The 25,283-nt window shown below is 40.0% G+C and overlaps 1 protein-coding gene across 1 annotated transcript in view; it reads left to right on the top strand.

Annotated features, from left to right (window-relative positions):
* COX7B2 (cytochrome c oxidase subunit 7B2) overlaps positions 1–25,283 on the top strand; it is a 95,266-nt gene that overhangs the window by 19,372 nt on the left and 50,611 nt on the right. The gene's annotated exons all lie outside the window — the stretch shown is intronic.

Raw genomic sequence — 25,283 nt, 5'->3', positions numbered from 1 at the left:
TCTTTCATCTTAAAACTGATGTTGATCCCATATAGAAATTTTACATTTCAGTTGTACTTTTCAGATCCAGAATTTTTTTTTCTTTTTCAAGTTTTTCTTTAAATTCCAGTTAGTAAACGCACAGTGTAATACTAGTTTCAGGTGTAGAATTTAGCCATTGATCACTTACATCAACACCCAATGTTCATCATAAGTGTCCTCCTTAATGCCCATCATTCATTTAACCCATTCCCCCCCACCAGATTCAGAATTTCTATTTCATTCTTTTTTATAGTTTGTTTGTCTGATGAGATTCCCTATCTGTTCACTCAGTGAACTTTATTTTCCTTTAAGTTTTGAATAACTCTTTAATTCTTCGAACACCCTTATCATAGCTTCTTTGAATTCTTTGTATGTATATCCAGAATTAGTACCTATTCAGAGTCAGATTTTATTAATTATTTTGTGACAAGGGGTCACAGTTTCCTGCTTTCATTTTTATTTTGTTGTTTGCTTAGTAATTTTTAGTGGAAAAGTGGACATCATAAGTCATATGCTTAAAACTTAAAATCCTTTTTTCTTCTGTTGTTATTTAACAGATGATGATGGTGATGATTTTGCTCTCCTCATAAGTTAACTTGTCTGGACTCATTGTGAAATCTTTTTCTCCTACAGCATTCAGCAGTTCATATTCCTACGAAGATTTTTTTTTTTTTCCAGTTTCCAGCTGCTGCTGTTACCGCCTCCTCCTCCTCCTCCTCTTCTCCTACTTCTTTCTTCCTCTTTTGTCTAGCCTTCAGGCATCTTATCTGCTCCTGCAATTTAGCAATTAATCAAGGATTTTATGTGCAGAATTTATACTCAGATTCTCGGGGACATGCATTCTTTTAGTTTATTCAGATATTGACATGAATCTTATTTTTCTTTTTTGTTCTCTTATTGTGCATTACATTGTTTGGTTTCTAAATGTAAAATCAATTCCTCATTCTGAGGTAATATCTGTTTATATGACTTATTTTCCTTTTTCTATATTTTTGGATTTGGTTAATATTTTATTATCATTTTAATGTTTATTTTTGTGTAGTTTTTTTCTTCATTGAAGTCATAGTCTAGTTTTGGTTTCAAGGTAATACTGGGCTCAGAGAATAAGCTGTGATGTATTCCTCCTCTCTTTGTAAAAAAAAGATTCTCAGGATTAGTAATATTTCTTTCATATGTGTTTGGTGAAATTATCAGTAAAGCAGTTTGGCCTTGTGCAGTCTTTGTGGGGAGGTTTTAAGTTACAAACGCAACTTCTCTCATATATATAGGGCTTTCTTAGTTTTACTATTTGTTCTTGAATCAGTTTTGGTAATTCATGTTTCTTAGGGTATATTTCCATTTTATCTAAATTGTTGAATTTATTCGTATAAAGTTATGAATATTCCCTTATTTTAATATTTGTACACTTTATAGTGCTGCCTCGCTTCTGTTTGTTATTAGTAGTTTTTGTCTTCTACTTCATTGGTCAGTCTAGCTGGAAGTTTTGCAATGTAATGTTACTGATTTTTTCAGTTAATCAATTTTTTTATCTCATTAATTATCTTCTGTTTTCCTATTTTATTTATTCCTACCCTGACCTTTATTATTTCTATGCATCCAAATACTTTGGGCTTAATTAGCAATTACTTTAAATTTTTTTTTTTTTTAAGATTTTATTTATTTATTTGAGAGAGAGAGAGAGAGAGCAAGAGGGAAGGGAACAGAGTAGCAGACTTCCTGCTGAGCACAGAGCCAGATGCAGGGCTTGATCCCAGGACCCTGAGATCATGACCTGAGTCAAAGGCAGATGCTTAACCGACTGAGCCATCCAGCCACCACTATTTTTAAATTCTTTTTTTTTTTTTTTAAAGATTTTATTTATTTGACAGAGAGAGACACAGCAAGAGAGGGAACACAAGCAGGGGGAGTGGGAGAGGGAGAAGCAGGCTTCCTGCCGAGCAGGGAGCCCGATGTGGGGCTCGATCCCAGAACCCTGGGATCATGACCTGAGCCGAAGGCAGACGCTTAATGACTGAGCCACCCAGGCGCTCCTATTTTTAAATTCTTAAAATACAAACTTATGTTATTGGTTTTATACCTTTTAAATTACATTTTTTTTCTAAACTCCTTTAGCTGCATCTGAAAACTTTTGACATGTCACTCTTTAACTTGTGATTTTGTTTTAACCCAGTAATGTGTCACTGACTTTCAGATATCTTTTTGCTGTAATTTTTAATTTAATTGTGTTTAGTCCTAGAATATAACATTTGTGATGTGAACCCTTTAATTTTACTGTGACTAGTTCACATTGTCCAGTGTATGATTTATCTGATTAAGTGATTGGGTGGAGTGTTCCATAAATGCCAAGTAGGTCAAGTTGATTCATTCAGTTGTTCAAGTCTTTTATATCCTTAGTGATATTTTGTTTATTTAGTCTGACACTTGCTGGGTCATATACTAAGTATATGTTTAACTTATCAAGAACTTGCCAAACTGTTTCCGAAGAGTTATTATTGTTTTATATCTTCACAAGATTTTGATTTGTCAAGATTTGTTCATTTGTTTTAATTTTAGCCATCCTAATAGTTACATAGTAATACCTTATTGTGGTCTAAATTCATATTTTCCTAATGCCTCAGGATGTTGAGACTTTTTTCTGTGCTGATTTACTACCTGTATATTTATTTTGGCAAAGTATCTGTTCAGATCTTCTGCTTTTTTTTCTTTTTTAGTAATTCTTCGTTATTGTGGAGGTTTTTTCCTTATTTTTATTGAATTTTAAGAGGTTTTAATATATTTTGCATATATGTGTTAATTAGCTGCGTGATTCACAAATATTTTCTTCCAGTCTGTAACTTGTTTTTTCATCTTATTAAAATGTCCTTTACAAAAACAGATTTAAGATTTTAGTGGAGTCCTAATTGCCGTTTTTTTCTTTTCTGCATATTGCTTTTAGTGTCATATAAAAATACTATCAAACCTGAAGTCTTTCAGATTTTTTACATGTTTTCTTCTAGAAATTTTATTTTAATATTTTGTATTTATATGATTTATTATGAGTTAATTTTTGAATAAGGTATGACCTGTATGTTGAGGTTCATTTTTTGAATAAGGATGTTCAACTGTTCCAGCAATAATTGTTGAAAAGACCATGCTGTTTTTATTACTTTGCTTTTGCACGTTTATCAAAAATCCATTGACTATATTCATCTGGGTTTACTTCTAGGCTTTCTATTCTCCACTAATCTGTATTTTTTTCCCAATACTACACTATCATAATTTCTTTAGCTTTTTATAGTAAGCTTTGAAATGGGGAGTGTGAATCTTCTAACCTTGTTCTTCAGGATTGTTTGGTTAGTCTAGTTTCTTTGTCTTTCCAATTTAATTAGAATCAGCTTGGCAAAATCTGTAAAAATGCTTGCTGTGATTTTGGTTGTGATTCCATTGAATTTGTAGATCAATTAGGATAGAACTGATATAGACTAAGACATATATATTGAATCTTCCAATACATGTACATGGTGTACTTCTCCATTAATTTAGATCTTTGATAGCTTTCCTTAGTATTTTAGAGTTTTTAATATATGGATTGTGATGGTTAATTTTATTTGTTAACTTGGCTAGGCCACGGTATCCAGATACTTTATCAAATACCAGTCTGAATGTGACTGTGAAGGTATTTTTGTAAATAATATTAACATTAAAAAATTTTTTTAAAATATTTTATTTATTTGAGAGATTGGGGGGGAGCGCAAGCGGGCTGGTGGGTGGAAAGGGGAGAGGGAGGAGAAGTAGACTCCCCATTGAGGAGGAAGCCTGACTCGGGGCTCCATTCCAGGACCCTGAGATCATGACCTGAACCAAAGGCAGCTGCTTAACCAACTGAGGCACCCAGGTGCCCTGATGATAATATTAACATTTAAATCACTAGACTTCGACTGAAGCAGATTACCCTCCATGGTGTGGGTGGGCTTCATTTAATCAGTTGAAGTCCTTAAGAGAAAAAAGACTGAAGTTCCCCAAGGAGGAGGGAAATATGTTCTGAGACTGCCTCCAGAGTTGAGCTGCAACATCCAGCTCTTGTCTGGGTCTGCAGCCTGCCAGCTTACTCTGCACATTTTGGACTTGCCAGGCTCTACAAACGAGTGAGCCAGTTACTTAAAGTCAGTCTCTCTCTCTCTCTCTCTCTATGTGTTTGTATATAAAGAACAACCCTTGAGCAACATGGGTTTGAACTGTTTGGGTCCATTTATACATGGATTTTTCTTTCAATAAATGCAGAACAGTACTGTAAATATATTTTCTCTTAATATTTTCTTAATAAAATTTTATTTTCTCTTGGTTACTTTATTGTAAGGATATAATATATAATACATATAACATATGAAATATCTGGTAATTGCTTATCAGTGAAGTTTCTGGTCGACAGTAGGCTATTAGTAGTTAAATTTTGAGGGAATCAGAAGTTATAGACAGATTTTCAGCTGCATGGGAGGGGGTCAGAACCCTAACCCCTGTGTTGTTCAAGGCTCCACTTTACACACACATACACACATACACACACACTCATCCTATTAGTTACATTTCTCTGGAGAACCAGGCTAATACACAGGTCTTACCTATATTTGGTTAATTTGTATGTAAATATTTTTGGTGCTATTGCAAATGGGATTTTCTTTTAAAATTTCAATTGTTCATTAATGCTATATAGATACTCAGTTCACTTTTGTATATTGACCTTTACCCTGCAATCTTGAAATCACTTAAGACATTTCTTTTTAGATTCTCTGGGGTTTTCTCATAGATATCCATGTTATTTTATGAATTGAGGTAGTTTTATTTCTCCCTTTCTAATCTGTATGCCTTTTTACTATTCTTGTCCTTTTGCATTGCTAGAGCTTTCAGTACAATGTGGAATAGGAATGGTGAGAGAAGATTATGTTTGCCTTTTTCCTGATTTTAGGGAAAAGAAATTCAGTCTGTCATCATTTTCTATTACGTTAACTGCAAGTTTTTCATATATTTCTTTTATTAGGTTAAGGAAATTCCCTTCTATTCTGAGTTTGGTGAAAGTTTTATTTGTTTTTATCAAGAATGGATATTGAATTTGGTTGAATGCTTTTTGGTATCTACTGAGAAAATCATATGTTTCTACTTACTTAGCTTACTACTGTGATGAACTACAGTGATGGATATTTATTGTTAAATCAGCCTTGAATTCATAGAATGAACTTCATTTAGTTGTGATATACTATCTATTTTATATATTGCTGGATTTGATTAAGAAAATTTATTGATCATTTTTGCATCCATGTTTATGAGGAAATTGTTCTATGATTTTCTTTTCTTTTTTTTTTTTTTTTAAAGATTTTATTAATTTATTTGACAGAGACGTAGTGAGAGAGGGAACACAAGCAGGGGGAGTGGAAGAGGGAGAAGCAGACTTCCTGTCGAGCAGGGAGCCCAATGCGGGGCTCTCTCCCAGAACCCTGGGATCATGACCCGAGCCGAAGGCAGACGCTTAATGACTGAGCCACCCAGGTGACCCTGATTTTATTTTCTTGAAGTATCTTTGTCTAGTTTTGGTGTTAGAATAATGCTGGTCTCATAGATTGAATTGGAAAGTGTTCCCTCTTCTTTTTTCTGAAAGAGATTGTGTATAATTTATTCCTTAAATATTTGGTAGAATTTGCCAGTGGAAATTTCTGGGCCTGGAGTTTTCTTTTTGGAAGATATTTTCCCTATAAATTTAATTCTTTTAGTAGGTATAGGATTATTCAGGTTATCTGTTTTGTAGTATTTCCTTATTGTCTTTTGGATGTCTGTGGTATCAATAATGATGCCCCTCTTTCATTCCTGATTTTAGTAATTGCATCTTCTCTCTCTTTTTTTTTCTTTGTGAGTCTTGCTATGGGTTTGTCTGTTTCACTGATTTTCCAAAGAACCTATATTTGGTTCTTTAATTTTTATTTTTCCTGCTTTAATTTCATTGATTCCTGTGCAAATCTTTATACTCTCCTTTATTGTGCTGGGTTTGTATTTAATTTGCTCTTTAGTTTCTTAAGGTAGAGCTTAGGTCTAATTTTACATCTTTTTAAATATAAGCCTTTAAGCTATAAATTTCCCTCTGATCACTGCTTTAGGTGTATCCCACATATTTTCGTATGTTATATATTTATTATGTTTTGGTTCATCATTTTAGAAATTTCCCTTGAGAATTCCTTTTTGGTTTTTCAGTTAGAGATGTGTTGTTTAATTTCCAAATATTTGAGGATTCTCCATATATCTTTCTGTTATTAGTTTTAAGTTCACTTCCTTTATTGTCTGATACATACATTGTTTTATTTATATTCTTTTTAAATTTATTAAAGTTTAATATATGGCTCAGGATGTGGTATAATTTTTCAGTATTTTATATGCACTTGAGAAAAATGTGTATTTTGCTCTTGTTGGGTGGATCATTTTATGAATGTCATTTAGGACAAGTAGTTCATAGTGCTATTCAAGTTATTTATATACAGAAAGCTTCTCTGCTTAATTAATTTTTCTTTCAGTTACTATGAAATGAGTGTTGAAGTTTCCAACTGTAATTGTGGATTTCTAATTTTCTCCTTTCAGATCTATCAGTCTTTGCCTCATATTTTGAAGTTCTTTTGTTAGGTTCATGCACATTTAGAATTGTTTTATCTTCTCAGAGAATTATCCACTTTGTATTCATGGAGTGTCCCTCTTTATATCACATTATCTCTCTTGTTCTTAAAATTACTTTGTCTGAAATTAATAAGGCTACAACATCTTTCTTTTGTTTTTTTGTTTTCATGGTATACATTTCTCCATCCTTTTAGTTTTAGCCTATCTAAGACTTCATATTTTAAAAAGTGGCTTTCTTGTAGACAGCATATAGTTGGGTCTTGCTCTTTTATCCTGTCTGAGACTTTTGGTCATTTTAATGGTTGTTTGACCATTCATATTTCAAATGATTTTCCATATGGTTGGATTAAAATCTACCATCATGCTAGCTGTTTTCTATTCATTACATTTGTTCTTTGTTTCATTTTGCCTCTTATTATTTCTTCCTTCTCTCTCCCTTCCAGTATCCTTCTTTCCCTCTTCTCCTTCCCTCCCTTTCCCTTTTTCTTTCTTCCTTTCTTTTTCTCTTTCTCCATCTCTCCCTTTTCTTTTTTCTTTTATTTTCCTTCCCTACTCCTTCCTTCCTCCCTTCCTTCCTTCCTCCCTCCCTCCCTCCCTCCCTTCCTTCCTTCCTTCCTTCCTCTCTCTCTCTCTTTCTTGTATTTATAGTATACATTTAAAAATAGTTTATGTCTACCTTCAAATACAGTATGCCACTTCACATGTAGATTGAGGACCTTATAACTATATTCTCAGTTCCTCTCTTCCATCCCTTGTGCCATTTTTGTCATGGATTTTACTTGTACATATATATTAAAAGACATACTATATTGTTATTGTTGATTTCAACAGTTATATTTTATTTATTTATTTAGTTAGTTAGTTAGTTATTTGCGAGAGAATGAGCCGGGGGGAGGAGCAGAGGGAGAGGGACAAGCAGACTCCATTCACTGAGCGTAGAGCCCAGTGTGGGGCTCGATCCCATGACCCTGAGATTATGACCTGAGACAAAATCAAGAGGCAGACGCTTAACTGACTGAGTAACCGAGGAGCTCCTAAACAGTTATCTTTTATCTTTTATCATAAAACCATGATAAATTTACCATTATTTATTCTATTTACAGTGCTATTCATGTCTTTGTGTAGTGCCAAGTTTCTGACCTATATCGTATTTCTTCTACTTTACGAACTTCCCTTATTACTTCTTATAGTAATCTGCTGGCAATCAATATAAGCTTTTGTTAGTTTCAGAAAGCCCTTCTTTCCTCCCCACTTTCATTTTTGAAATTTATTTTTGTTGGGGATAGAATTTTTAGTTGACAAGTTTTTGTCTGTTTTGTTTTCTTTTAATGCTTCAAGGATATTGCTCTTTTGTTTTCTTGCTTGTCTGGTTTCTGATAGGAAGTCTGCTATAATTTTCTTTTTTGGGGGGGTGGATAGCAGAGGGAGAGGGAGAGAGAGAATCTTAAGCAGGCTCCACCCCCAGCATGGAGCCCGATGCGGGCCTTGATCTCACAACCCTGAGATCATGACCTGAGCTAAAATCAAGATTCAGATGCTAACCAGCTGAGCCACTCAGGCACCCCTGTCTACTGTAATTTTTATCCATGTTTTTCTGTAATGTATTTTATTTCTCTATATTTACGATTTTCTCTTTATCTTTTGGTTTCAGCAGTTTGAAAAAGTACTTTTTTTTTTAGCTGGTGTCCAAGGTTTTTGGAGCATTTGGAGTCTTTCACTAATTTTGGAAATTTCTCAGCCATTATTTCTTCAAATATATACATATATATATATATTTTAACCTTATTCTCACTTTCTTCTTCAGAGATTCCAATTCCACATATATTAATCTATTTGATATTGTTTCACAGCTCCTATGTCACAGCTGTGTTCTGTTGTGGTGGGTTTTCTGGGGTTTTTTTTTTTTTTGTATTTTCACTTTTTTCTTTGCCTTTAAGTTAAGATAATTTCTACTGTCCTGTGTTCAACCTCATAGATTCTTTCTTTGACTGTGTCAATTCTACTGATAAACCAGGCAAGGCTGCCTGCCTTTCTTTCTTTCTTTTCCTCTTTTCCCTTTTTTTTTTTTCTGTCTGATTCCTTGTATTTCCATTTGATCCTTTCTTATAATTTCCATTTCTCTACTCAAGTTACCTAACAGTCTTGCATGTTTTTTATGTTTTTCCTGATAACCTTTAACATATTAATTATAATTATTTCAAATTCCCATTTTGATCATCCCAACACCTATGTCATACCTGATCTCAATCTTGTTTGTTTTGTCTATTTAAGCTTTTTTTTTTCCTTTGCCTTTTCATATGACTTGTTATTTTGTTGTTGCTGTTGTTGAAAGCCTAATATGTGGTACAGGATGCTAGATACTGAAGTAATTTTTTTTTTTTTTTTTTGGTATGCTTGTATGCCTAGAAATTAACACACCATTCCTTCTGCTAAGCTGTAGTTTGTTTTAATTTAGTCAGGAGTTGTGCTGTATTCCAGTGTTATTTTACTCCATACTTAGTAGCATGGTAGTGAGGATTAGGGGAACTGGTGATCTTGTCATATTTGATTAAGCCTGTTTTAGACTGCGCTGTGAACCTAATTATCTGGGGTGTGGTCTCCACAGTTCTTCCTGCCCCTTCTTCAGATGTAATCCTGGAGATAGAACGAACATACTGTCATCTCACTCCAGACCTCAGAGAGTTTTTTTTTTTTTAAAAATCCTGTTGCCATCCTCTAGCTTCACTATCTTTCTACCAGTGCCTGATGTTTTAGTTTTATTGTCCTTCCCCCGGTAGCTTAAGGCTTTTTTTTCCCCCCTCAGGGGACATAATGCAGGTGATGGAGTTTTAGTGTTGGCTGCAGTTCTCTCCTCCAGCTGTAGTGGGTTTCCACTGGCTCACTCAGGCTACAGTTTTTATGGTTGTTTTAATCTTCCCTTTGAAGATAAAGGCTCTTGATATGTCTGGATAGAATTTTTAAGTGGCTTCTGTTTTCCCCTAGCTAGCACCATGGAGTAAGTTTTTTCAGGATTTTCCCTGACTTCCCAGTTTGCATTGAGTGGGTTTCCTGGAGCAAAAGCCTGCAAAAGCAGGGAACATCCCTATGTCTGTAGGCCCTCAGGGGCTGCATACTTCTAACACTGGCCCATACTCAGCCTTTAGAAATTAAATACTTCTAGCTGAAAATCTTACTAGCATATATGGCATATTGTAGTATCTGTACTGGGTAAGCAAGTGCTGTGCTTGTTTCTCTTTGCAGGCACCTGTTTCCTTCCAGTTTTTGGATTACTTGTTTGTATGAAACCTCATTCTCTGATGGGTTAAAGAAAATTATTAATTTGCTGTTTGTCTAATTTTCATTTTGTTTTTGTTATGTAAAAGTAAGAGCGGGTCTCTTTTGATCTCTAAGATATTATTTTCTAATATATTAATGTATTCAGTTATCTTACCGTTTCTGTTTATATTCATGAACATTCTCCCATAAGTTGTAGAGTCTGGGTTTTGCTAGGCCTATGAAATAAGGTGATAGCATCGTTTCTTTCTCTATAGGAATTTATATGAGGTAGATATTAATTTGTGTTTTTTAAAACTAGATACAATTGTGAAAACACCTAGGACTTTCTATGTTTTGGCAAAGGAAGGTATTTCTTTTAATAAAATTTCATTTTGCTTTTTGTTTTTGTTTATCTAATTAATTTTACTGTTTCTGTGCCACATTGGCATGGTGCTGTTGCTTTTCTGTCTGTGACAATCAGCGAAAATTCATCTAGGTCATGTGAGGGAGAAAAAAATACACAAATAGATATTTCTCCCTCTATGTACCATAGTCTTCTCCTCATTTCTACCCCCTTTATGTTATTTTTAGTCTCCCCATAGGTATCTTACAGTTTTTATGTTGTATTCTGGGCACTTTTGGTCATACCATCTCACTTTTGAAACATACGCCATGTTGGTTTTGTGGAAGGGATTCAGTTCATGTTAGTGGCATCTCCTTCAGAACAGAAGCTCCCATATTTTTTATTAAAAGCCATTGAATAAATTGAGGTCTTCAAGTGTATTAAAGACTTAGCGGCTATTTTGACAATGTAAGAGAGACATACAAATTATTTCTCTTTCCTAGGCTTATTTTATAATATACTTAATCAACAGAGACTCCTCCAATATTCCATTATAATCCCAAGTACTTGACATTGATAATAAATATTTGTGGCAATGATTATTTTCAACTTATACACTTGAATAACACTTCAGAGTTTATACAGTTTATATTCAGTATTCAATTTGACTCTCCTTGCAAGTGTGGTATAAGAATTGTCCACATATCCAAGATTAGGGAACTTGATGCTTAGAGGGATTAAATGATCTGCTTAATATAAAAAAGTAAATGGTACCATTAGGTCTGTGTATTCCAACTCTAGTTCTTGTATCACTGAAAACACTGTTGCATGTGATCACCCTTCTTTGCTTATTGTGTTGTGTCCTAATTCATACATAGGCTGTACCACATAAGAGTCAAATATTTAAGGTCAATTTGGGATTCACTGAAAACTTCAAAGAATGTTACTGCCAAATAGAGTTCATGTTTTCTTCTGGAAAAGTAATTTCCGTCAGAAGGAATTATCTCTGCTGTCTAATATTCTTTCCTTTGATAAGAATGACTGAATTCTTTCTGGTGCATCTTTTGAAGTGTGTCCTACTGCTTTTACCTCATGACTTCCTACTGAATTTGTATGGCACTTTGTTAAAAAATAGTTAATTGAGAATCCATATTTGAGTTGAATTCAGATTAGAAAAGCTTCAACTAGAACCAACCAAGTATGAAGCTCAGAGGTGTGTTTTAAGTGAGCAAAGTCAGCATAAGGCAGTAGATCTAACTTTAGTGTGCATAAAGCCTAGGCTTCAACTGTAACAATTCTAAATTTTTAACTTCTACCTTAGGTTGCACTACTTTCTAAGACATTCTGCCTAACTGCTATTATGGGTTAGTAAAAAGCAAGTCATTGGATTAGATAGAGGGTTATTTCAGTCTGAATACCTAGTAATAGTAATACCTTGAAGAAATGGTACAACTGCCTGTGGAAATGAAGACAGTCAATTGAAAGGTCTGGAATTGGGCCTTGACCGTCCTAAGCCCTCTTTGGGACTGGGTCAGGATTTCCTGTCACCACTCTGCTTTACTTTAGTATTTAACCATGATTTGTAATTTTTATTTATTGCTTTTATTGATTTCTCTGCCTCAGGATTGTAGGCTTCCTGGAGTGAGGTGTGTGTTAGCAATTCTACTTCCAGCTTTTAGCACAGGTACTTACTACACATATGTAGAAAGAATGAATGTAGTGTGACCCTGAAGTAACACAAGAAAGGACTTTTGGTGAATAAAGGGGGATTGGGAAGTTCTCCAAATAAAATTTACCTTCATTTTACAGTTTTTTTTCTGTGAAAATTAGTCATTTAATAATCCCCGCTACACAAGAAACTCTTATCTCTTGTCAGCCTAGAGATGCTAGCATTTTTTTTTAAGGCTTTGTTTTAAAAAGGGTAAACTTTAAGGTGACTGTGAACATGTCAGTATGACTGAAAGTATTGTATTTGTGGATTCAGTCATTCATTAAAAAATAGTTTTCAAGCACCTGTCACATATAAAGCACCATACATACATTAATAAGTAGAAACAGTGATCCCTTCATTCTTGAAATTTACAGTACTGGGGAAGAAAGAAAGGAGTAATTAAAACAAAGTGCCGGGCGCCTGGGTGGCTCAGTTGGTTAAGCGACTGCCTTCGGCTCAGGTCATGATCCTGGAGTCCCTGGATCGAGTCCCGCATCGGGCTCCCTGCCGAGCAGGGAGCCTGCTTCTCCCTCTGACCCTCCCCCCTCCCACGTGCTCTCTCTCTCTCATTCTCTCTGTCTCAAATAAATAAATAAAATCTTTAAAAAAAAACAAAAAAAAAAAAAAAAAAAAACAAAGTGGGTACTTTCTGAAACACTGGCATGCCTGAAGTAGCACAGAACAGAGGCTCTGTGTTTATGGCACAGATAAATATGCCATCTGAGGTACATTCCATATGCATAACAATACAGATGTATGCCATGTCAGATGGCTCTGATTTTAGTCATAAGCACATTCTGTGTTACTTACATAGTTTTTCATTACATTTAAAGATGCTTAAAGTCTACGAGTCTGTCTTCTGTGTTCATGTATTTTTTACAGGGTTCACTGCAATATTGTGAACTAGTGGACCTCTAATAAAAAACCTTGACAAACTGACCTTTCCTACCTTCTGCCAGATGTGCAAAAGATTGTAAGATAGTTAATTCAGTAATGGTTGCTGAGGGGCATTGAACAATTGAGAATTGACGTAAGATTTTTCTCTACTCATTCTCACTTGCCTAGCCATTCTAGATGTTTTCAGCAGTTCATTCTGGCTTAGACGCCAGTGTAGTTATCTTTGTAACAAGGGCACAGTAAGACTCACTAGAAGCCACTGTATGGTATTTTGGTAAGAAATCTCTCTTTTGCAATTTTGAGTGTTTCTGAAATTTAAATTTCTAATCAGTTCATTTTCTAAGTTCTGCTGAGAAATGCGTAGGTTCAAAGAGTTATTCAGATATCTCATATACAAAGCAAGTTCTGAAGCTGAGGGAGAAAATGTGTTTGAAGAGGGTCTCAATAGGGCGACCTTCCAACTCTTCTCAATACCAACACTCTGATCTACTGAGATGATAAGAAAATCTGGCCTTTTTTTCAGCTGCCCCAGTTTGAGGCTTTTCCCCCATCTCCTGGTTTCTTTAAATTTCATTGAGCCTGGCTTTGCAACCAGACTCCAAGCCTCTTCGTGCTATTTTTGCTTTAACTTCATCATGTTTCCTCAAGAGGGGAAAGTAGTTCAGAAAGTGCTATTTACTCTGTGACCTAGGATTATGCTTTCATTATGTAATTATTCAGAATGTTTAGAGCCATTAGTTAGATAGCAAATTAAAGTTATCCAATTAAAGAATGTCAGAGAGAGTAAGGGTGAAAAAAAAGGTACAGTGAAAGTGTCAATATTCAGATCATACTAGAGTTTATTCAGCATGTTATAGTGGAGAGGTCATAGACTTGGGGGACTGATGGGCTAAAATGTGAACCGGCTTGGCTTTTTACCCTATAGCTGTACTTAAATCCCCAGATCCACAACTTCTTCATTAGTAGAAAGAGGGATGATGATTCTGCCTGTATCACAAATTGTTGTTAGAATTGAGTAGAATAATCCATGCACATCATTTAGCAGATTGGTAAACAGCACATGTGTTAGTTCCTTTATAATTCTTTTTGTTGTCTATCCATACACAGGGCAAACAAAATAGGATACAGTCAATGCTATTGTAATACCATTGTATGGTGACATATGGTAGCTACACTTAATAAGCATAGCATAAGGTTGGGAGTTGTTGAATCACTATATTGTACACCTGAAACTAATATAGCATTGTATGTCAACTATATTCAAATTAAAAAAATAATAAAGTACTTTTTAGAACAGACAAAAAAAATAAAGACTTTTTAGAACAGCAAAGAAGAATAACATGTTGTCAGTTAACCACCAAGTCTGTAAAAATGAGGCTTAAAATTCAGTTGCTTGCCCTCTATTCTCTTTCTTCTTGTCTCTCTCTTCTTTTGACTTCCCACTCATGAACTGCTGCCTGAAAATACTGAGCTAAGATTAAATCACTCTTTCCCTCCATACTCTAAAAGGCAAAATGAGGCAAAATCCTGAATCTAACTCCCATTTAAAAAATATTTCTGAGGTTCACAAACAAGCTACAGAGCATTCAAAGTAGGATCTCAATCAGTACATTGTGAGTGCAGCAACTGCTTATTAACTGGATGTCTCTGACATAGGTCTACTTCTAGTCCACAGCCAGGCGTACAGTATAAATGACTCAGTGAGATATGTAATATTCTGCTCAAGTGAATACTATGAAACTTAGGAATTCTTTACCATTATGAAGTAGATTATTTTCTTCTAGTAGAAAAATATTCTAGGGGCACCTGTGTGGCTCAGATGGTTAAGCATCTGCCTTTGGCTCAGGTCATGATCTCTAGGTCCTGGGATCAGCCCCACGTCGGGCTCCCTGCTCAGCAGGGAGTCTGCTTCTTCCTCTTCCTCTGCCTATCCCCACTGCTCCTACTCTCTTTCTTTCTGTGTATCTCTCTGTCTCAAATGAATAAGTTAAAAAAATATTCTAATACAAACAGAATATTTTTAAATTAAATATATATTTTTTTAAAGATTTTATTTATTTATTTGAGAGAGAGAGAGAGAGCACATGAGAGCGGGGAGGGTCAGAGGGAGAAGCAGACTCCCTGCTGAGCAGGGAGCCCGATGCGGGACTCGATCCCGGGACTCCAGGATCATGACCTGAGCCGAAGGCAGTCGCTTAACCAACTGAGCCACCCAGGCGCCCTTAAATTAAATATTTTTGAAATTAAATCGTATTTACAACATTTGATTGAGTTCCTACTGTGTACAAGATATCTTGCTAGAAATTGCAGAGGATTTAAAAAGATTCAGATACCATACCAATCATGGTTTCAAGGTGATTACAATATAATAACAGATATAATAACTATTAATTATAATTCAGAGTAAGTCATTTTAAAAGTTTCTAATAATGTGCTGTGAGAATTCAGAGAAGAACATGATCACTTCACATTGGGTTTAAGGAAGGGTGGAATTTTTTTGAAAAATGGTCACAATTTAGATGTCCATTAAGGTATAGAAGACATAGAAAAAGGAATAGAAAAAAGAAAGGGCATCTAGGCAAGGGAATAGCTTAAGCAAAAAATTGGGGGTGGGGAGAGAGAGCTGGAGCCCAGAGAAGATGAAGTGTATATTAACAATGGCAAAGAAATCCAATATGCATGAGGTTTAAAGATAGAATATGAGGTAAGTTTTTGACTGTATCATTAAGAGCATTGAATAGCAAGCTATAATTTGTTTTTTTTTCACATGTATTCATGAATACAACAATTTTACATGCTATTGTAATTGTCGGATATAATCCCAATCTTGTATTCAATATATATTATATATATTGTCAGATGGAATGAGGGTGGCTGACATTGGTGGAAGATATAAGGAAAACCTACATATTAATTTCTTCTGATGTCATCAAGTTTTTATTTTTGATGAAATAGACTCAGATATTTTATTTATATCAAAAATCTAACAGTCACAAGTCCACTTTACTCCCATGCATCAGAGAGAAGAGGAAAGTGTTATGATCTTCTTGTGGTTTGACAGATCTCACAAGTGTTTATTTGGTACCTTTCCAAAACAAAAATGTCAGTGTAACTACAGAAAATAAAGTGTTACCTACTTAGGACAACTAATCTGTATTACAGACATTTTAGAGATTAAAGCTTACTTTCACAGGGCATTGCAGCATTCTCAGAAGCCCTGATATAATGAGAATGTTCGTTGAAATAACACTTCTAAGGACAGTTTTAATAATGGAAAATAAAAGGATTATGTTTCCCCCAACCTGAATAAGAAAGTAAGATTTGTTAAGTTCCTAATTCATCACTTCAGCAGAATTGAATCTACATTTCTGCAACTGCAGGTAAAGGCAGACATATTCTTCTTCTTAATATACTGAGGTTTCTTATACTAGCAGTTGGGACAGCCTTGTATTTCCAAGGCTAAGCTCTGGAATTTTCTTGGTTAGCACTGAAGAGAGGCATGGTGAAGGCAGATTAAGGTGCACCAAATGTACAGTAGAAAAAGGGAAAGGCTATGTTATAATTATTCATAAGTGGGATCATTTATCACATTGCAGGCCATAATGATGAATATGACTATATCATGAGTTCAATCTAAGTAAAGCCAATGCATTGTGAATTTAATAGACTTACCGATTTTGTTCATATTACTTTATAATGTTAATTGATAATAACTCCATCAGTTAAAAGAAGAGTCTAACTTCAGCCCCAACTGGAGATAATTTTTATTTACTGTCTGAATAATTTGTATGCTCCTGAATAATATTTTCTTAAACCAAATCTAATTTCTTAGAACATACCAACAAAATAAAAGAATAGGATTGTTGGGAATGTTTTTTTTACCAACACATACAAATTCCCTAACATCTAAAATATTATGACTACTATAAGCAATCATAAATAATGCTAGTATCTGTTCAACAAAAGTGTCCAGTGGCAGTCAACTCATCAGTATTATACAGACATAAAAAGTAATGAATCTTGCAATATAATATATGAAACCATTCATTGCCAAGAGCCTTATCATAACATATCATCATTCACTAGTATGAGTTATAACTTTTAATTTATACACATATCTTTAAAGAAGGAAGCTTTTCTAAGGTATTTTTATTAAAAAATAGCTTAGCTTATAGGCTTAGTTCATTTTTCTTAATGGAAGCATATTGTTTTATAAATGTTAAGCAATTTGCACTCAGGTCAACTATGCATATAGAAATTTTTGTAGAAAGGTGATTACATCCAGGAAGGACACACTTAAAGAGACATTGCAGATCCCTTTTCCCAGGTTGATCCACCTAAAGGAAAGCAGATTTATATATTACCTTGCACAAGGCAGCTTCTCCAATGAACTGGGGAAAACGGATTGAAAGTCTGGTTCTGAAATTTGCAATGCTACAAGTTTGATATCCAGTGACAGACCAAAAATTAGACAAATAAGTATTTTTTTAAAAGTCTGTCACATGCCTAAAGTGTCATTAAATTGACCTCAGAATTCAGATCCATCTAATTATGTTGTTATGGAGATTGCTGATTGCTGACCAAAGTCCATGTTCTGATTTTCTGGTCACACTGGTAGGCATTTGCTAAGCTTTCTTGCAAATAAGAATTGGCTACATGACTGGATGCCAACAGGTGGAATAAGAACAGAAGTGACACGTGCCACTTATAGGCCTGAAAATGAAATAAAACTTCCATGTCAGTGCCTCCATGCCCATTGCCGCTTTCAGTGACCTGGAACTGAGACTTCATTTTACTTGAAGAAGTCAGTCTCACCATTCACCTCCTTTTAAGTGAACAGAAAGAAATTTCTAATGCATTTAACTTATATGATATTTTGGAGTGTATTTGTTATAACCATCAGGCTTACAAATGTTTATTATAATAATTGGGCAAAATGCTATCCTAATTCAATATTGAAAGTAGGGATGCCACACAGTTTAGGTCCACATTTATTAAAAAGAACAAAAAAACCCAAAACTAACTTAACAGTAGTTACATGAAGAAATAGAAGAGAATTCCTTTTATTTTTTTTCACCATAGGAAAAGCCAGTCATTAGCATTGTGATTTTACCTTTCCTAAGTCATGATTACTGTTATTTTGATAAGGAAAATCTGTGTCCTAAGATGGCCGACTGAGCCAGCAAGAGAGTCCCAGTCCTTGCTTGGGGCTCTTCCGGGTTCTTCTCCCTGCTCTGCTTCCCACGCACACCAGTCCGGGTACTTTACCCTGCCCCGCTTCGCGCACACACCAAAAGTGCCAAGTATGCGGAAGTAGACATGTATAAATTGCCCCCTTTGTTTGTGCTCGGGCTTAGACCTTTGGAGACCACTCTTCTCTGAGCCCGCCGGCATTAAATAAACCTCCTATCCTCCAAGATCTCTGGGTACCGCTTGGTTCTTCCATCGGGTGATCTGGCCGAGGTTCCATAACATTTGGTTCCCTGTCTGGGAAACCCAGCCGCGCTGGCCCATTGTTGCCACCAGTTTGGGGCAATGGCGGGGCAGTGACGGAATGAGGGATCATAACGGAGGAGGCGTGCCCTGCCTAATTTTTGGCAGTCTCCCGTCCCAGTCACCTCCGGCCGGCCCCACTCTCCTGTTCCTGCCGGACTCGAAGAGACTTGGCAGGTGAGGACCTGGTCCTGATGTCGGATTCTGGTAAGGCCTGGGGCCCCAGGACCCAGACAGGCCCACCCCCATTGGGGTGGAAGGGGAGCCTGATCACCTCCCAGAGACCTCTTAGAGGTCTCACAGGTAGGGATTCCCAGGGAGGGAATGTAATAACTTCTGGAGTGTAAATGTGTGAGTGAATGTGCAGTCCGACCTGGCTTGCTCAAGCAGACTGATTCTGTGACTCCATGGGTGGGCACCCTTAAAGTCCCCAGAAGCCTATGGAGTCTGAGTGGACCCATCTGCGATTCCGTGGTGAATGGCATACAGTCTATGGCGGCATCGGAATAGTTTCCGATCGTAAGTCACAACGTTGAGACCATTATGGCTCGGGACACGGCCCAGACAGGCATCTGATTGGTCTCCTCATCTCAGGAGGCACCCTCCCTTTGTCTGTCTTTGTGCCACCACACATGGGGACATCACCATGGGGTCAGGGCAGAGTAAACCTAGGGTTCTAGAGACCATGATCAAAAGTTTTAAGAAGGGGTTTTCAGGAGACTATGGAGTCAGGATGAACCCTGGCAAGTTGAGAACCCTATGTGAATTGGAATGGCCCACCTTTGACGTTGGGTGGCCTTCAGAAGGGACATTGGATGTCCCAACGGTTCGTCAAGTATGGCTAGTGGTAACAGGAGAACCAGGACACCCTGACCAGTTTCCATGCATTTCCTGGCTAGGAATTGCTCAGACCTCGCCCCCCCCACCCCCACCCCAGGATACGATTCGCTTGCAATAGTCAGGGACAGGCCAGAGTCTTAATTGCCTTGTCCAAGCAACCTAAAGAAAATCAGCAAAAGCCCTAGTCTTCACAAATCCTAGCCAGAGATCCTGAGGATGAACCAACCCTGCCCCCACCGTACGTACCCCCAAGACCGCCTACACCTGGCCCTTCAGCTCCAGACACTCCACCGCCATTGGTTTCACCGGCGCCCTCAGGGGATCCACCGATGCCCCCAGGCCCAGAGGAGCAACTGGCACCCCCAGGCCCAAAAGATTCACTTTCCCCAGGACCAGCAGCCAGGCTGCACCCCGGGCCAGGTGCAAGCACCCTCCATATGCCGGTACGAGAGACACGGGAACCCAAGAGGCACAATGAAGATGGGACGATCCAACCCGCCTGTTCCATGATGTATTATCAGCCCTTCTCCACCACCAACCTCCTCAACTGGAAACAACACCCCATCCTACTCTGAAAAAACACAGGCCATGGTAGACCTCATAGAATCCCTCTTCCAAACCCATCAGCCAACCTGGTAAGACTGCTAACAGTTACTCCGCACCCTGTTTAACACAGAGGAAAGGAGGAAAATAATGAAAGGTGCACAGCAGTACTTGGAAGAGCATGCACCAGCAGGAGTCATCGACCCTGCTGCCTGGGCTAATATGGCCGCACCCAAAGAGCACCCAGCGTGGGACTTCACCACAACTGAGGGACAGGCCCACATCCGCCCGTACCAGGAGGCCCTCTGGGGAATCTGGGCAGGAGCTATAAACATGACTAAGATATCCTTGGTCACTCAACAACCAGGGAAGTCCCCTGGGGACTACTACGAAAGACTACGTGAAGCCTACAGTATATATGCTCCATTTGACCCCGAGGCACAAGAAAGCCAACAGATGGTAAAGACCTCCTTCGTGGCTCGGGCCGCCCCAGACATCAGAAAAAAACAAACTAGAGGGTTTTGCCGGAATGAACATCACCCAACTAATAGAGATTGCCAATAAGGTCTACATGAACAGGGAGGTTGCAACTGAACGGGAGGCTGACAAAAAGATGAAAAAGAAAGTCAGCCTCCTTGCCACCGCCCTGAAAGAAAAGGACAACAGAAAGATGGGAGACCCCAACCACCGAAAGGGGGAAAGCCCAGAACCTCCTTGGCAAGGGATCAGTGTACCTACTGTAAAGAGAAAAGGCATTGGAAAAACGAATGTCCCAACCGGGGAAAGGCCCAAAAGCCCAGCCGCTACAAGGAAGAACACCAAGAGGAGGACCTCATAGGCCTTGTGGGAATGGACTCAGACTGAGGGGGACCGGGCTCTTTCCTCCTTAGCCCCCATGAGCCCATGGTCAAAATGAAGGTGGGGGGCCAACCAGTGATTTTTATGGTTGATACTGGGGCCGAGCACTCTGTTGTCACCTCCCCAGTGGCACTTTTCAGCACAAGGACTGCGACCATCCTTGGGGCCACTGGGACATGGGTGATACAACAGCCCTTTTGCCAGGCTTACCAGTGTGAACTCGGAGGCCGCAAGGTCCAACATGAATTCCTTTATCTACCTGATTGCCCCATCCCTTTCCTGGGCTGAGACATACTGTCCAAGCTTAGGGCTCAGATAACCTTTGAGCCCACTGGACACACTAGCCTCTGACTAAACCCAAGGCAAGAGGAGGCGGGGTCTCTGATATTAGCAATTACCATGCCAAGGGAAGAAGAATGGAGGCTATTCTGTGCCCAGGCCCAATCAAGCAGCCCGCCAGAGTTCAGACTCACCTTCCCTTCAGTATGGGCTGAAAACAACCCACCTGGATTAGCCCAAAATCGGGCCCCTATCATTGTTGAACTGAACCTAGGAGCCCAACCTGAGAGGCAAAGGCAATACCCCCTTCCACAGGAAGCTAAGATCGGCATCCAAGAACATCTGACCAAACTCAAAGAAGCAGGTATTCTAGTTGAGTGCCAGTCGGCCTGGAATACCCCACTCCTGCCAGTCGAGAAGCCAGGAGGGGGATACCGACCAGTTCAAGACCTACGGGCCATCAAAAAGATGACCATCTCTCTGCACCCAGTGGTCCCAAATCCATACACCCTCCTTGGCCAAGTCCCAGGGTCGGCCAGATGGTTCACTTGCCTAGATTTGAAGGATGCCTTCTTCTGCCTCTGCTAAGCTCCCTAGAGCCAGCCACTATTTGCCTTTGAATGGTCTGAACCTGATACAGGGCACCAGATGCAACTGACTTGGACGCGCATCTCGCAGGGGTTTAAAAACTCACCAGCCCTCTTTGGGGAAGCGCTGGCCGCGGACCTCGCCAGCTTCCCAAGAGAGGCCACATGATGCACCCTCCTCCAGTATGTGGATGATCTCCTCCTTGCCAGTGACACACAAGACTGCACAAAAGGCACAAAGGCCCTCCTACAGCTCCTGTCAGACTCAGGATACCGAGCGTCATGGAAGAAGGCACAAATCTGCCAACAACAAGTCCAATACCTTGGGTTCCTCCTCACCCAAGGGAAAAGAGAACTAGGGCCGGAGAGGAAGAGGGTCATCATCTCCCTGCCACAGCCCCAGACAAAAGGGGCCTACGAGAATTCCTGGGGGCTGCAGTATTCTGCCGCATCTGGATCCCTGGCTTCTTGGCAATAGCAAGATCCCTTTATGATCTCTTAGGGGGACCAGATCGAGAACCCCTGCCTGGACTGAGGAAGCAGAAACCGCTTTCACAGAGATAAAGACCGCCCTGGGGCAGCCTCCAGCCCTAGGTCTACCAGATGTAGAGAAACCCTTCCATCTCCTTGTGCATGAAAAGAAAAAAATAGCGCTCGGGGTACTCACCCAGACTGTTGGACCCTGGCAACGGCCAGTTACTTACCTGTCAAAGAAGCTGGACCCTGTGGCAGTGGGATGGCTACCGTGCCTCAGGGCGCTGGCAGCCACAGTCCTACTCATCAAGGAGGCGGACAAACTTACCCTGGGGCAAGAACTTAACATCAAGGTCCCTCATGCAGTTGTGTCCCTCATGAACGCACAGGGACACCGCTTCCTTTCCAACTCTTGGCTAGCACAATACCAAGGGCTCCTCTGCGAAAACCCATGGGTCACCCTCGAAAGAGTAAGGACATTAAATCCAGCAACCTTTCTCCCCATGGAAGCAGGGGAACCAGACCATGACTGCTCCAAGGTGACTGATGGAGTCTATGCGAGCCGTCCAGATCTGCGGGATTAAGCCATAAAGAATCCAGAACTCACGCTGTTCAGCAGTGGCAGCAGTTACCCACAGGAGGGTGCCCGGAAAGTGGGTTTTGCAGTAACCACAACCACTGAAGTCTTAGAAGCTAAGGCATTACCAGCTGGATGGTCAACTCAATGGGCTGAATTATATGCCTTAGTCCGAGCCCTCACCCTCAGTGAAGGCAAGCGAGTCAACATCTATACTGACTCAGTACGCCTTTGCTACTATACATATACGTGGAGCCATCTACAAGGAAAGGGGCCTCCTAACCGCAACAGGAAAAGCTATCAAGAACAAAGAGGAGATACTGAGACTCCTTGAAGCCGTCTGGCTTCCAAAGGAAGTAGCCAATCCTGCACTGTAAGGGACACCAGAAAGGAGATGACCCCATAGCACGGGGAAATCGTCTGGCAGATGAGGCAGCCAAGACCGCAGCCAGTGAGGACATGGACAGAGCCCCTTCCCTCACCATGGCCCTAAAACCCCTGGAAGAAGTCCCTGCACCCAGTTACACTAAAAAGGAAAAGGGATGGGCCATGGCTGAGGGAGCTACCCTGACTGAAAGGGGATGGTGGATGATGCCAGACGGGCACATCTTTGTTCCAACAGCAAATGGAGGGCATCTAGTCAAGGAACACCACCAACTCAGTCATCTGGGGAAAACTGCATTAGAGGCCCTTCTAAAGAAGCACTACTGCCTCAGTCACCTGCCAGCACTAGACCGAGCAACGAGTGAACGATGCATAACATGTGCTAAAAATAATGCTCGGTCTGCACCACAGCCCCCGCCAGGTGTCCAGAGGATGGCAGCAACCCCCTTCGAAGATCTAGAGGTAGACTTCACAGATGTGCAGCTGAGCAGGGGGTTCAGATATCTCCTAGTAATAGTATGCACATACTCTGGGTGGGTCGAAGCCTTCCCGACCAGGACAGAGCAAAGCCGGGAGGTAGCTAAAGTCCTCTTGCGGGAGATTGTGCCCTGGTTCGGCCTGCCATTAACAATCCATAGTGACAATGGATCCGCATTTGTGGCAGACATTGTACAGGTCTTGACCAAATCTTTCAACATCACCTGGAGACTCCACACCGCTTACTGGCCCCAAAGTTCAAGGAAAGTAGAGCAAATGAACCGCATCCTCAAGGGAACCTTCACAAAGTTTTATCAGGAGACTAACCTGCCATGGCTGGATCTGCTACCCCTAGCTCTCCTGCATGCTCGTGGCACGCCCGGGACATCCGATTTCTCCCCATTCGAATTAATATATGGACAGCCTCCCCTGTGCTTGGGAAGCCTTCCAGGAAACTTGGATCAGGATATGGAGATAAAGGGATAAAGGAGCAGCTTCAGGCTCTGGGGGCCACCCTAAATAAATTATAAAAGTACACCATCAAGAGGGCCCCAATCACCTTAGGGTCTCAAGTACACTCCTTCCAGACAGGGGACTCAGTTTGGGTCAAAGATTGAAAGAAAGACCCCCTCAAACTGCAGTGGACAGGGCCCCACACTGTTGTTCTAACCACTCCTACTGCCCTCAAGGTCTCAGGTGTCACCCCGTGGGTCCACCACTCTAAAGTGAAGAAAGCTCATCATTCGGACAAGGAGCCGCGCCAATGGAGAGTCCAGCCAGACTTCATGAACCCACTCCGGCTTCACCTTCGATGAGACTCCACCAACTGATGGACAACTGCTCACCATGGTCCCTGGCTCTCATTGGCGTGATTTCCCTCATTTTGGGAGTCAGACTCTACACTGTTGCCCCTCCTGACTGGGCTTTTCCCCAGAGACTTACTATTGTCATTGCTTATGGGATGTCCCTAAGGTGTATTACTGCACTCACTTATCCACAGGTTTCATCTGCTGACAGGTTAGCCACGATGGCTCCTTCTACCTAAGGTCATAGATCCCACTTCTATTGGCCCTCTGCTGTCTACTCCTGAGTGCATTTCACATGGTTTTCCTGGCCCCAGTCAGTCCTGGTTTTCTGCTGCCTGGTGTGCTGTTCCTCCAGACTGCCTCTAGCTTGCCCGGCCTGGCAGGGGGAACAGACTCTCGTATCACTGTTACTGGCAAATGGACTTTCCAGCTTATCCCCCTCAATCCCACACTGGCGCCTCTGCTGACTTCTTCCACCGGAGATGGACACACACCAAAGGTTGACCTCCATTTTGATGGATGCCAACTTCTTGATACCTCCTGGGAACCTCATAGATGGTGTTCCTACCATGGTCCTCACTCAGGCTACTGGCTGGTAGATATCTACATCTGTGGGGGCCCTACACCTCAACAGCCAAACACCTGCCCTCAGTTCTGCTCGCAAGCCTGGGGATGTGAGTCATGGGTATCGACTTGGCTGGGAATGGAATGATGGTCCACCAGATGGTGCCTCAAACAGTGCGGTGACATCTGGATTTCCTTGTCACGCAAGGCCTCCCCATCCTCTTGCCCTAGTGATCACTGTATACCACTCACCCTCTCAGTCTTAGAACCCAGTGCCACATCATGGGCTACAGGAATCGTTCTCCTGTTGGGCCAGTATCACCCTATGGGGACCGACCCCATGGCCAAATTTATAATTAAGTCCATGTTCACTCCAAGCCTTACAGTCAATCCCCAGAGTCAGACAGAAAATAACTGCCCTGGAGCATCCCCGGGCTCCCCATCCACATGCAGCAAGCATCTATAGCACAACTCTTAGGTATAATTAACGCCTCCCACCAAGCGCTTAATCACTCGAATCCACCCCTAGGGTCTGACTGCTGGA

The sequence above is a fragment of the Halichoerus grypus genome, chromosome 3 (genome assembly GCF_964656455.1).
Source record: "Halichoerus grypus chromosome 3, mHalGry1.hap1.1, whole genome shotgun sequence".
Taxonomy (NCBI): Eukaryota; Metazoa; Chordata; class Mammalia; order Carnivora; family Phocidae; genus Halichoerus; species Halichoerus grypus.
Note: the sequence above shows the minus strand (reverse complement) of the source record. Positions and strands in the feature narration are given on the sequence as shown.